Below are 12,409 nucleotides of genomic sequence, written 5' to 3' on the forward strand. Positions count from 1 at the left end.
TGAGAAGGACCAGGACTGTTTTGAACACATGAAGCTGAGATTGACCTTGAATTTCTGATTCTTTCATGTCTACTTTCTGAGTTCTGGAACTACAGACCTGCACCACCATTTCTAGTTTTTTTTGCAGTGTTGGAGCTCAAACCCAGGGGTTTTGTTAATGTTAGGCAATCTTTCTATCATCTGAGCCACAGCCACAGGCCCTGAGAAGCACTCTAAAAATCTTCACGTTTTATTGCTAGTTATTGTTGTATATTTGTTTGCTTGTTTTTTTTAAAGATTTGGAATTACCTTTCGACTCTTCAGCTCCATTCATCTTGTTCATCCCAGCTCAGCTCTGGGTCTCACCTGCTTTGGATATCTCAAAGGATATAAGATATGCCTAGATATTAGCTAACAAAAAGTGCAATGTTTAACTCAACTCTTCCTTTGACAAGAATTCCGTCTTGCGTGAGAAGACAAACCTTGCAGATGTTAAACCCTCAGGACCTAAAGTGCTCTTCAGGTCAAATTTACACCCACCACAAAGGCCCCAAATACCTCCTTCTGTCTCAACGATTCTGTTTGTAAACTCTCTCGAAGGAACCCACAGCCTTCATTTGCATGAGCCTTAGCCCAGCGTTTATTTGCAGGACTGGAGGATAAACAAAACTTCACAGGGAAAAAGAAAGAGGTGGGGAATCGAGCCCCTTACATTGTCTGCTGGATTTGACAAAAGAAGACATCCTCGGCCTTGTCTCCTGCAGTCAGATGCAAACACATACCTTGCTCTCACAGAGGACTTGAGCTGAGCTAGAAGATCTAAGCTGATAGCAGCTGGCTCGGTCTGCCTTTGGGGCAGCTTAGACAAAGACCTAGTGGGTTGGTAAATTTTTGACATTTTTACTACTAAATGCTGCTATTGACTAAACAAGGGGGAATTACTATAGCAACTTCTGGCATAAGTAAAAATCACCCAATGGGCTACTTGCAACTGCAAGGTTAAGGGAGGAGCCTCCAGCCTGAAATCAACATATTCCGTTCTGAAAATATAAAATTGCCTTAGAGGACACAGGGACTAGTTAACCAATAATAACAAGTCCTCTGCCTGTGTGAGTGATTTGAAAGAGACCTGATCCCATGTCATCTGCTGAGCCAGGTGGTAGGTCTTTGACTAGACCACGTGCTGGTTTTATAGATAAACAAAAGCTCAGAGGAATGACCAGCAGGTGCCACTCAGCCTGAGAGGAATAGACTGTATTTCTGGACTTCTTCCCACATGCCTTCATTTAAGATGAGAGTGTGATTCTAATACAGTCAAGGGTATAGAGTCAATGAAACACCACATATTAAATCGCAGTTGCCCCAGAAGCAAAATGACTGTACTTCCTCCTCCTTAGTGACTCAGAGACAAACGTGAAAAAGAAATCCCTTTGGGAAAACCCATGCTCTCACTGGCTTACAATGCTTTGTTTATTCATTTGTTTGTTTATTCTGCTGTTCTGTTCATTTGTGGCAGGTTCCCCCGTGTTGCTCACACTGGCTTCCAACTCACAACCCTCTTGCCTTAGCCCGTAAATACCTGGACAGGCCACCACAGACACCCTGTAGCACACCTCAGCTCTTACGCTGGCTCCGTAGACACATCCCTCTAGAGTCTAAGCTTGCCTCAGATCCACTTGCCCTTCCGCTTGCACCCACCTCCCAGCTTTAGCAGTAGACCTGTCTTATGGCGGAAGTTACCTTCTTCTTAGAGGTGAGATTAACAAGGCACTTCCGGTGTGAATGCTTCCTTCCTCCTGAGTCCAGCAAGCCTAAGTCAGTGGAACTTTTAACAGTGAGAAGGTCCCAGTGGACTTTTTTATTTTATTTTATTTTATTTTTATTTATTTATTTTGTGTGTGTGTGTGTGTGTGTGTGTGTGTGTGTGTGTGTGTGTGTGTGTGACGTGCATATGTGGGTGCAGGCATGCACATGCTATGTCATTCTTGGAGGTCAGAGAACAACTTTCAGGAGTTGGTTCTCTCCTCCCACCATGGGCTCAAGCTCATCAGGCTTGTGAGGCAAGTGCTCACTCACTTGATCACTCGAGGTGGCACTAACCTCCTCACCATGTTTTTGTATGGCTGCACTATACGGACCGATCACATTAGGAATGCTTGATTGAAAGGGAAAGATGTTCTCATGGCTCAGCATCGCACTTGGTCATGTACAACACTGAGGGGAACTCCAGACGCCTTCTTCCCTTCAGTGCTTATTAAATATCTCCGAGTCCTCGAGGAGGGGTGCCTTCTCCCTACAGCTGACATTTTCTTAAAGATTGATTTATTTGGATTTCATGTGTCTGAGTGTTTTGTATGCATGTACACATAGGCACTGTGGGTATGCCTGGTGCTACAGAGACCAGAAAAGGGCCCTGGATCCCCTGACTGGAATCATAGACAGTTGTAAGCCACCATGTGGGCACTGGGAATCAAATCTAGGTCTTTGAAAGGGCAGCCAGTGCTCTGAATCACTGAGCCATCTCTCCAGTCCCTACAGTTCAAATTTTACTTCCATAATCAAAACTTCATAAGTCTCCTCAGAATATAAAAATCAGGAGAGAAGCAGATATGTGCTTTGGGCATAGCTGTTTTAAAATCAGCAGATTGCTGATATAGGAAGGGGAAAAAATCACAGGCTAGGACCTCACACCACCATCCCAGCACAAGGTCTTCAGTACACATTGCCAATGTTTCTGAGGTGGGCGTGGGCTTTTGAGTTTTCCTTTGTTTTCCAACTTAGAGCATTTATCTCTTGCACACCTATGTAATCAATTTCACCAGGACTGGCAGAGCCTCCTGTCATAACTGGAGAAAGACGAGGGTTGAATAACATAGGATTCAGTATCCCCTGAATGGGTGTCGAAGAACGCAACCAGCGAAGAGAAATATGGATCTCTTAGTCAAATATTTTTGTTACTAACAAAAAAAGAAAAGAAAAAAAATGGAAAAAGAGTTTCTTAATCAACCAATTGTGGTAAATACTGGATTAAAAAAAAATAATGGGCTTCTTAACTATTTATATAGCTGTTGTTGTTAGTGTAAGCACCCACAGAAATGATGCTGCTCAGCTCAAAAGCTTTTAGATAATAGTAAAGGTGGCTGTGGATGCTTCTGTGCCAGGCTGTCGATTAAGCATTAATAATGTTTAGATTGTATCTGAAAGAGATTGAACCTTCATGCACACCGGCCAAACACTCTGCCACTCAACTACAGCCCTCTTTTTCCTTTTTTTTTGACACAAGTTCTGACTAAGTTGCCCAAGCTGCCCTTGAACTCACTGTATATCCTATGCAGGCCTTGAACTTGCCATCCTTCTGATTCAGTCTCCCAAACAGTAATAACCGGGATGGCCCCATAGCTGTACTGCCAGGCTGGGTCTCATCTAGCTCATCAATGACTGTATTCTCATTTTACACAGAGACAGAAAACTCAAGGAAGTTAAGTAGGTGCTCCGGATGGCAGGATCAGAGTTTCAAATCATTCTGACTCCCAACTTTACACTGCTGATCATTCTGTAAACTGTCTGCCTGGCTTTGTTGATCAAATCAGAAAAATGGGACCCCACCTCTGCCCATTCTTGCTCAACCGGCATTTCTCAATTTTTTTTTTTTTTTTTTTTTTTTACCTATAGAGAGGAAAACAGAGGGAGAAGAAGAGAAGGAAGAAGAGCAAGGAGGTCTTCCTTGGCTGAACCAGGAGATGAAATAAACCGCTGTTGGCACTGGGTGTGGGTGTGAGGGGGTGGGTGTGGTTGTGGGTATAACATGTGGAGGTTAGAAGACACTGCTGGGAATCAGTCTCTACTTCCACCACGTGACTTCGAGGAGTAGAAGTCAGGTCTCCAGGCTTGGTGGTAGGCTCCATCCCACAGCAACCCCTACCCTAATTTTTAAGACAGAGTTCTGGGGCTCTCCTATCTGTCAAGGCTGCCAGGGCAGCAGGCTCCAGGGATCCTCCTGTCTGTTTCCCTGGCACTGAAGTAACAGGTGCATGTCACTGACCTGGCTTCTCATGTGGGTGTTGGAGATAGAACCAAGGTTTTCATGCTTGTGCAGAAGGCACCCACCACTGAGCCAGCCATCTTAACAGGCCCTTTTTGTGATTAGGCAAGGAAAATCTGTGCAGCACCATCCAGTCTCTTTCGACAGGATGGACCAAACAGTCCATCTCTGGTTCTGAAAGGTGTGTACTGAATTCACGTTTTTTTGTAGTGAAGTAAGAAAAAAAAAAGTAAGAGGTTTGTTTTATTTGGTGCAAATATTTCACGTTGCCAAGGCAACTAGAGTAACATCCCGGCCACAGAGCTGGTGTGAACCACAGGGAAATGAGTGTGGCTTGAAAGGTAGACTCCAAAGAGAAACTAAAAGTTTCGAAAAATACACTAGAAAGAGTCAAGGCTTATACCACGAATTAAAAAAAAAAAAAAAAGAAAGAAATCAAAATAGTTTTAACTTTAAATGAAATAAAAGTTTTACAAGTACCCAGAGCCTCTATAGGGCCGGTACCTCAACTACAAATTCACAAATGAAATTGCCAACAAAACAGAAAAGAATTCTGCCTAGTGCCATTTAATTGAGTTTCCTGGAGGGCCCAGCTAAAAGCGACCAACCCTTCCACACTGTGGGAAGAAAGAAATCTCCCATGCCCAGTGGAAAAGACACGGAAGAAGTCATTCTCCACATTTTAATGCCACTGGGGCTTCTTCAAAGTTACATACTTCTTCTGGAAGCCGGAAGCATTCAGAAATTAAAAGTGAGGGAGTCTTTCCCCCTGTAGACTCGCCCCCCCCCCCCCCAACACACACCTATTTAAATTAATTCTACTGCAAACCAAACGTTTAGGAACGTTAGGAGCCTGGAAAATCTGTTGAGTGGATATATCCATTAAAGGACAGGAGGAAAGAGAACAGAGCCAAGCACCTGAGGCTAAAGCCCTCAGGATCCCCAGGAGGTGGTGGCTCACCCTCTGTCCCCACCTTTTATGGCCCTTTGACGAACACAGCTGTCCTCTGGGAAGACAAGCACCAGGCTTCTGAAACTCTAACCTGACCAAGGGTCAGCTGCAATCTGAACAGAAATATCAAAAAATGGGGGATTGTTTCTTCCTGTCAGTTTCATAGTCAAAAACAAACAAACAAAAAACCAAAAAAAAACATTTTCTGGAGTCAGCGTAGTAGACAAACTAGAGAAAGACTGATGCTGTCATCCATTAAATCAAGTCAGGAAAACCAAGAAAGGCTAAGTCCACAGTGACAGTCATCCAGGGAAAGACTGTCCCCTGGCTACCTGGTAAATACCATGTGGAGGGCTGGATTAACAAGCTGCTGTGGGTCCAGTAGCAGAAGGAGGCTCCACAGAAGCCCTGCATATTCCTACTGAATTTGTAACTATTATAGGAACAGTTGGCTGGGACCCAGCGTGTCTTTGTTCAAATCCTCTAAATTAAACTGGTTTTGAAAGAAGTCTAAGCTTGCAGCTCTTTGGTGCTTGAGATCAGGCGTCCAAACCTCACCCCAGCTGTGAAAGCAGCGGAAGGCAATGAAGCCCCTGCTATGGATCTCTGTCACCCATTTATTCTGGGACAGACCTAAGAGGACTAGAGGGTTAGGGGCTGAAGAAACAGCTCAGTGGGAAAGCGCTTGCCTGCCATGCAGGGATGAAGCCTTGAATCTGATGCTTTGCACCTGAGTCAAATGCAGGACATGGCAGTATGTGCTCAAAATCTCAGAGCTGGGGTCAGGAGCAGAAACAGGAAGATCCTCAGGGCTTGCTGGCCCATCAGCCTAGCCCAAATCAGTAAGCTCAGGGTCCCAGCAAGAGATCCTGTAACCAGAAGGAGCAGGGGAGGATGACTCCCAAGGAATAGTATCTAAAGGTTAACTTGTAGCTTCCACCCACAGGCATACTCATGAATGTGTGTGAATACACACACACACACACACACACACACACACACACACACACGCATCCACTCACAGAAACACACACACACACACACACACACACACACACACACACACGCATCCACTCACAGAAACACACACACACACACACACACACACACACACTCTTTTTAAAAACTGAAGTTAAATCAGAAATTCATAATTTTTTAGCAGCTGTATTCTACCCCGTTCAGTGCCATATCCCCATATGTTGGTGTTCATGAAAAGCCCACCTCATAAGGACTACACTGGTACCAGGAAGCCCCCATGACTTGTGATCTCATGGAACTTATATTGTAGTCAACAAGTAGAGAAAATAGGTTATGGAAAGGAAGGCCTTCAGTGGGAATATAAAATCTAGACACAAAGACTCACAGAGAAATTAGCTCACAAATACTGGGGTTTTAATATGACACAGACAAACAAAAGTTAGAGATTTTCCCATTCAAGCACTGGAGTCCCAAATAAACCCAAAGCTGAAATTCTAAGATCATAATCTACTGAAAAAATTGTCAGCCAGGCAAGGTGGCACACACCTTTAATCCCAGCACTCCAGAGGCAGAGACAAGCTCTGTAAATTCGAGGCCAGCTTGGCCTACAAAGTGAGTTCCAGGACAGCTAGGGCTGTTGTTATACAGAGACACAGAGAAACACGGTCTCAAAAAACAAAAAACAAAAGAAAGAACAGAAGGAAGAAAAGGAGGGAGGGAGGGAGGGAGGGAGGGAGGGAGGGAGGGAGGGAGGGAGGAAGGAAGGAAGGAAGGAAGGAAGGAAGGAAGGAAGGAAGGAAGGAAGGAAGGAAGGAAGGAAGAAAGGAAACAAAGAAACAAAGAAAGAAAAAGAAAAAGTCTATTCTTCTTAGTGATGTTTCAGGCATCTTGTCAAAGAGACTAGAGAAGATGAACATTCTGAAAGAAGATTCTAGATACGGACTCAGAAAATTGGTTACTTTCTTGAGTGTCATAATCATGTTATAGAGAGTTGCTTCAAACAGCTGGAGAGATGGCCCAGTGGGTAAGCACACTTGCTAGGTGAGTTTGGGCGCCTGACTCGGAATCCAAGCGCCTGTATATAAAGGCAAGGATGACTGTACCTGTGACCCCACACCTTGCTGAGTGGAAACAGGATGGTCCACCGCCGGCTGCTGGCTGCCAGCCTACCTCCAGATTTAGTGAGAGACCAATCTCAGGGAAATGAGCTAGAGAGTGATGGAGAAGGACATCCCAGTTCTCTTTGTACACAGGTCCATACATCTGAGCATACATGTTTGCGCACACACACACACACACACACACACACACACACACACACACACACGTTAGTTTGTCCCATTTCTGAATCCACACAGTGATGACAAACTACCTTTGGCATCACCTCTCTCCTTGGGATGTTGGGAGAATTAATGAGATAATGTCTACAAAGTGCTCTCAGCTCATAAGAGGGTGTCACCTGAGTTAAGTAAGAAATACTATCATCAGTAAAGCTTGTCTAATCCCGTGAGCTCCAGCAGAGCCCAAAAGCACTTCTGTTCTCTCCTAAAACCTTTTTCTCCCCAACTTGAAACGTTGGCATGGATGACTCATCAAATATGACTGAAGGCAGCCAACAGAATGGAAACGAAAGGCTCGGTGCAGACCCCTGTTTCTACAGAGAGGTTCCGCATAGCTAGAGTACAGCCTGCTTCCTGCCTCCCTCCAGCTCAGGGCCCTATCCGGTTAGCTGGCTGTAACTTATCCACTCCTCATACAAAAACCATTCACGTTCTGCTCTGAGTCAGGTCATATTGGTCTCAAAACTAAGACATGTTCAAGCAGTTTTATGTTTGAGGTGGCTCCCTCAGGCATGTGCTTTATCTCTTTTCTCTGTGTTCTGTCAGAAATCACAGTTTGTTGTAGCTGATTAATTTGTGTATAAATGAATAGTGTTATTAGAAACATGGGCTGCTTTATTTTTCTTCCCTTTTTTGGGGGGAGATCCATTTTGTATAGCTGAATTGTCCTGGGTCCTCAGTTATTGGCTCCTTGGAAGCAGTGTTTTCCTTTGATGATGATTTTTAGTTTATCGTTTGGATCTATTTTCATTTACTGTTTACATCTGCCTATTTGTATGTCTGACTGCCTATGTATTTTTAATTTGTATTTCATTACTGTGTGTGCGCATGTGTGATGAATATGAGAATGTGTGTGAGTGTGCACTTATGTGTGCCTGTGCACACAACACCCTTTTAAGGGAAAGAACTGCCCTCCCATACCTGGGGAAGTTTCTATTTTCCCCAGTAATGGCAATGGCCTCTGTTAAATCATGCATGTCCTCGCTACCTTTCAACCATTGGAAAGAGATCAATCCGACCTGAAGGCAGAGCAGCCATGTTCTGGGCTCCATTCTTGGCCTTGACCTCCAGCAGTGCTCCTGCGAGGCCAGCGCTAACTCTCCTGGAGTTTTATGGCTTTGTTATCTCTGCTCCCTCCCTTCAACATCAACTCCTTCAACCTTAGATATGAATTTATCAAACCTTTCTTAGCCCCCGGGAATATGTTCTCATTATTCCTTTTAATCTTCATCTCCAGTAAGAACTAACTCAACTGGTCTCTCTGAAGTCTTCTCCAATCACACTGCTGAGCCTGCTTCCTTCTCCTTCATCTAGAGAGGCACCCCCCTCCTCCCCTTGGCACTTAGCATAGACTCCCTTTCTTACTCTGGATGCCATTTATTCCTTAATCACTATGTACTCAAATACATCTCAGGTGCCAGCCCCTGTAGGTACTGAGAGCACAAAGATTTTGCATAAACACAGACCTGGCCTTTGAATGGGCTATGCGTCTGTTGAGGTAGACTGCATGGCTCCTCAGAGTCTGAAAGGTCCTCCAGGGGAAAGGTCTTTGTGATGCCTTTTGTCTCCTCCTCAGCAGCCTTACTCAGGTAGCCTAGCACTCAGTCAATAATGACTGACACAAATATGCAACTGGAAAATCTTCATTGGGTTTAGCACACATATTAGTACAAAAGGAAAAAATGTCTCATTTTTACTCAAAGATGGTGCGATCTCTGATAACTGGACCTCGAATAGGACAGCATTTCTAATTACAAAAGCACATTCTAACTGTTGTTTACCTTCCCTCTCACCTGGGGATTGTAGGTGATCAGGATGCAGGGGAGGGGTGGGGTGGGGGCTGATGAAACATCTACATAACAAAATATGTTTATAGTAAGAGATTCCAGTCCTTCAACATTCAAGAGAAACCAAAACATGGGCTGCGAGAACCAAGGGTACTTTGTATTTCCTCTTCCTCTTCCCTCCAGCAAGCAGCTCAGTCATTCCGAATGGCTTTCATCTCAGCCCTGTTTTTCCACCAGAAAAGAGTTTACCCAAGACACCATTTACCTCTAACCAAAGACCCAGAGGAGCGGAGAGGGAAATTTGTCATCACCCGCAAGACTAGAGCAAAGGGCAAGCATTCTCCCATTGAGTCTGGATGCCTCAGCTGCTCTGTCTTTATCTGCTCCACCATTCTACACAAAGGAGTTCCAGTCACAGCAAGGAACCTACCTTCAGGCCAGTGGGGAAAGGGCCTCCTGCTCAGCCCATCCCCTCCCACCCATACATTCTCCTTTGCTGTGTCCTAAACTTTAATCTAAAACTGTCCTGAAGACTTAGTAAGTGTGGTCCCCTTGGTTAAATGGTCTGTACAGTGTGGGGTGCACACAAGGCACTTAGCAGCAAACTTAGCATTTAATGGGTGAGCAGTATGTAGGAAATAGAGTAAAGGAGGATGGGGACATGAAAAGGAATCTTAAGCTCTCTTACCTCCCCTACACACATGTATATGTACAACACACACACACACACACACACACACACACACACACACATACACAATTCTGAACCTACAAGGAACTCTTCATGAATAGCACTGAATGAATTAAGACCTTTCTCAGCCCTACTCCTAAGATGATCATAGGAGGAGGTAGTTTATATCTGGACAAGATGAAAACAGAACTGAGCTCAGAACAGACCCAGAGAGTCCAGAAGTAACCAGATCTGTAGTCCACCCAGAGTTGTGTAGAGTGAACATGCCTGTGTCTACTGTCTTCTAAATATGGCAGAACTACGGGTTGAGCAATACTTCCTACAGGTTTTGTAGTCTCCAACAGAGAGCCTTGACCACATTCCTAATCAATGTAAGAGAGGGAGTTTAGTAACTTTTCTCTGATCACTTCCCTCCATCACAAACCATGGACCATAAATCCACATGGGCTGGTCACCATTTGCCTCTTTAACAGGCGTTTATTAACCACGTGGTGTGTATCTTATGCTGCTATCATGATACTGAGGACTTAGGGATGGCCTTGAAGGGTTTGTGTTTAAGGAGACTGATATTTATGATGGATCATAATAAAAACTTTAGTAGGGGCTTGCATGAAGTACACAAGAGCACAGAGGAGGAGCAGAGAACTAACTCAAGGTAGGAGGGTCAGGAGAACTACCCAGAGGAGGTGATGCCTGATGAACTACAAATAACAAGTGGGAATTGTCCCTGCTGTTGCCAGAGTTAGAACTAAACATTGACATGGGAGCATTCTAAGAACACAGACACAGAGGAAGGAGGAAGAAGAGAAGGGGGAAGGAAGGGAAGAGGAGGAGGAAGGCAGGAATGGAGAGAGGTAGGAAAGAATGATGGAAAAAAGAAGGAATGGGAGGAAGATTGGAGTGCAGATGACTACCACGGGGTTGGGGGTGAGGGGACTGAAAGACAGAGATGAACCCAGAGACACTGGCAAGGGAATGTCAACTCAGGAGTGACCTGCTGAGAAGTAAGGATGTCTCCCCAAAAGATTTTAAACAGAATTATATAATCACATTTCTGTTAGAGCAAGCATCTTTTGATAACAATTTAAGAAAAAAACAGGTATGTGATGAGAAGCAGGAGGTACGTAATGCTGAGAGGCATACATTTCAGGGGGAGTTAGAAGGACATGGTAACAAAATACATGTGGTAAGTAATGAAGAAGTCACGATTAATTACTCAGTTTCTGCTTGGACACGTTTGAGATCGGGGTGCAGCCATGATGCCATTTGCTAGAGAAGGAAGACCAGGAAAAGAAGGAAGGAAGAAGCAAAGAGACAATGACTTCAGTTTAGCCTTTTGTTTGTTTTGTTGCTGGACAGACACTGAATCCAGGCCTCAAGCATGCTACCCATATGGTCTACCACTGAGCTACCAGGGTGGGCTTTAGAATTCGGGGTCCCAGAGTAAGTGAAGTGAAGTCATCCAGCTGTCAGCTCTGTCTGTTCACTTGGAAGCAGAGAAGAGTGTGAGCTAGTCATACAATCAGAATGCATCTACACTTCATGCAAGCTCATGCAGATTGCATGTACAATGCAAAAAGGGAAACCCAGGCTAGAAAATGGAAAATATCAGTATTAAGGTAGGAGAGGAGTCCACAAAAGAGATCAAGAAAGTGCATCCAGAGATAAAAGGTGGCAGGGGAATGATAGTTGGAAAGAATCAAATACAGAAGGAAAAACACGTACGATGAAGAAAACAGCATCCATTGACTTGGATGACAGTTGACCTCAAGGGAAGTCAACAGGGTGTGGGTAGAAGACAGTGACTCTTCCGTCCCACTGTGACATTTGACGCTGATGATGTAAAATGTGGATCAGGGGCCACTTGATCCCTACTGCACACCATCTCGACTCAGCAGAAGCTAAGACTCAGTTACACAAGCCACGCAGCATTGGTGAGTAGGATCTGCAGACTGAGGTGTGGGATTGAGAACAGCTAAGAACTATTCAGAAAAATCCTTCTATTAAACAACACCATAAGCCTACATATATTATTTTTTAAATGAGAAGATTATGTTATAATAAATTAAAAAAAAAACACTGCACAGCTCATATTAAAGTAGTCACTCAAACACTTACCCAATCCTAAAGTCTATACATCTTTTTTTTTTTTTTTTTTTACATTCTTTATTTATTTTATTTTGAGTCAATGTAGATGAATGGTCTTGTTAAATAAGAAACACAGCACCAATGCAGAGATGAAAGCCCAAGAGGTCAGAGCTAAAAATCTTACCCTTCATTGTTCCTGTTGTCCTCTTCAGCCAGAGACCTACTTCCTGTGTTTGTGTTTTTTTTTTTTTTTGATATATATTTTTTATTTTACAATACCATTCAGTTCTACATATCAGCCATGGGTTCCCCTATTCTCCCCCCTCCCACGCCCTCCCCTTACCCCCAGCCCACCCTCCATTCCCACCTCCTCCAGGACAAGTCCTCCCCCGAGGACTGTGATCGACTTGGTAGACTCAGTCCAGCGAGGTCCAGTCCCTTCCTCCCAGACTAAGCCAAGTGTCCCTGCATAAGTTCCTGGTTTCAAACAGCCAACTCATGGAATGAGCACAGGACTTGGTCCCACTGCCTAGATGCCTCCCAAACTGATCA

The 12,409-nt window shown here is 44.3% G+C and overlaps 1 protein-coding gene across 2 annotated transcripts in view; it reads left to right on the forward strand.

Moving 5' to 3' along the window:
• Positions 1–10,556: 10,556 nt before the first annotated feature.
• The window catches only part of LOC121829773 (uncharacterized), a 147,451-nt gene continuing 145,598 nt past the window's right edge, over positions 10,557–12,409 (forward strand). For both annotated transcript variants that reach the window (XM_076572807.1, XM_076572808.1), the window contains exon 1: positions 10,557–11,703. The gene's annotated coding sequence lies outside the window, so the exon portion shown is untranslated. The remainder of the gene's footprint in view (positions 11,704–12,409) is intronic.

The sequence above is a fragment of the Peromyscus maniculatus genome, chromosome 5, assembly GCF_049852395.1.
Source record: "Peromyscus maniculatus bairdii isolate BWxNUB_F1_BW_parent chromosome 5, HU_Pman_BW_mat_3.1, whole genome shotgun sequence".
Lineage (NCBI taxonomy): Eukaryota > Metazoa > Chordata > Mammalia > Rodentia > Cricetidae > Peromyscus > Peromyscus maniculatus.